This window comes from Propithecus coquereli, unplaced genomic scaffold, assembly GCF_000956105.1.
Source record: "Propithecus coquereli isolate 6110/MARCELLA unplaced genomic scaffold, Pcoq_1.0 Scaffold113, whole genome shotgun sequence".
Taxonomy (NCBI): Eukaryota; Metazoa; Chordata; class Mammalia; order Primates; family Indriidae; genus Propithecus; species Propithecus coquereli.
Window position 1 is genome coordinate 5477338 of NW_012135303.1, and position 1848 is coordinate 5479185.

Below are 1848 nucleotides of genomic sequence, written 5' to 3' on the forward strand. Positions count from 1 at the left end.
TGGCTAATTTTTTCTATGTATTTTTAGTTGTCCAAGTAATTTCTTTCTATTTTTAGTAGAGATGGGGTCTCGCTCTTGCTCAGGCTGGTTTTAAACTCCTGAGCTCAAACGATCCTCCCACCTGGGCCTCCCAGAGTGCTAGGATTACAGGCGTGAGCCACAGTGCCTGGCCTCATTGCAGAATGTTGGTACCTGATAGATATGTGAATTCTGTCCTATGTTGTATTAATGTAATTTACCCTCCCCCCTCGCCACCCCCACCCAAAAAACCAGTTTTCTATCCATTTGCAATTCATTTCAACATTTCTTTACTCCTTATAAATTTGTGCTGTTTGACTTCTTCTTTGAACTGGTTATAACATCCGCCTAATTCCTTCATATGGTATGAGTAAAATAAAATCCTTAACGTGTTCATTTTTATATCTGTATGAGAGACATGATTTTACCTTTTCCCTTTTAACTGTAGGGAATGTATGATCAAACATAATGACTAAAGAACTTAAAATTATGAATATGCTACCTTTTTCATAGAATCTTGATCACATACTAGTCATAATAATTGTAATGTGTTCTGGATGGGGCATGCCCCCTTTCTTCTTCCTGCTAACTGACTATGAATGCAATAGCTGGATCTAGAGCAGCCACCTTGAATCATGAGTTGGAAATTGAATATTAAGGATGGTAAGAAGAGCCTAACTATGAATACATAATACCAGTCCTGAACTGCTTTCAGGATTTATATGAGAAAAAAACTTCTATCTTATTTAAACTCTATAATTTGGGGTTTTCTGTCCCTCACAGTTGAACCTAATCCTAAACAGTACTTATATTATAAAATTCTAATGGTAAATATTAATGTTGTAAAAGTTCATAAAGCCTAAGTTAATGATGAGAATGTAATATTTTGATGGCAATTAATACATGTTACCTTTTTTTATAGGTTCTCAGTTATAATTATTAAAAGTCTATTTTGTGGTTAGCAATCCAACATAAAAATTGTTCAAATTTAAAATAAAGAAGATGAAAAGGACATAGGTCTATTACTAAAATAATTATTTTTGATTCCATGGTAACATTTTAAAGATAACTTTGCTATATCAAAAATAAAATTAAGAGTTTTACAGGATGAATAATATATTGAGACAACAGAAGGACTTTCTGTTCTCCCAAAGTTTCCAGCCAGGTTTCTGACTATTGCAGCCAGCCAAATGTCCCATGTCGGTATAAAGTACTCTAGCAGATTTAGGATTGGAATGCAAAAATTACATTGTAATACTGGATAAAACCGGGGCTAATGGGAGGAAATATGAACTCTTGGAGAAAGTTCAAGTGTCAACTAGTCATGGAATTTCAGTTTATCATTATAATAGATACTTAGAAGAAATATCTTCTGAAGAATGAAGGTGAAACTCCTACATTCCCTATTCTAGAAGTTGACCCATTATACCTAGTTCTATTGTGACAGAATTTAGTTCTGTCTTTTAAATGTTTTCCCCTCCATTTCCTTTGCAGAGGGACAGCATCACAGGTATAGGAGCTGTTGCAGTTTTTAATCTCTTTCCATTGTATGTTCAGTGAGTGGGGAAGTAAAGGAGGGTTGGATTTGGAAATCTGTAGAGAACATGAAGAATCAAATAGGGTTCGGTTTAAAGGAAAATTTAGTGTTCCATAACTAAGATAACAAGTTTTAAAGAATACCTCTTTCTTGTCATTATTGTGGAATGCCAGATGCTTTAAAAAGGTCCAAGTAGGAATTAGAAAATTGGACTTTAGTGTACTAAATGCAGGACTAAACTTCTGCATTTAGAATAAATACTACTTATATTTTCCTAAACATTCAGCCTTTTT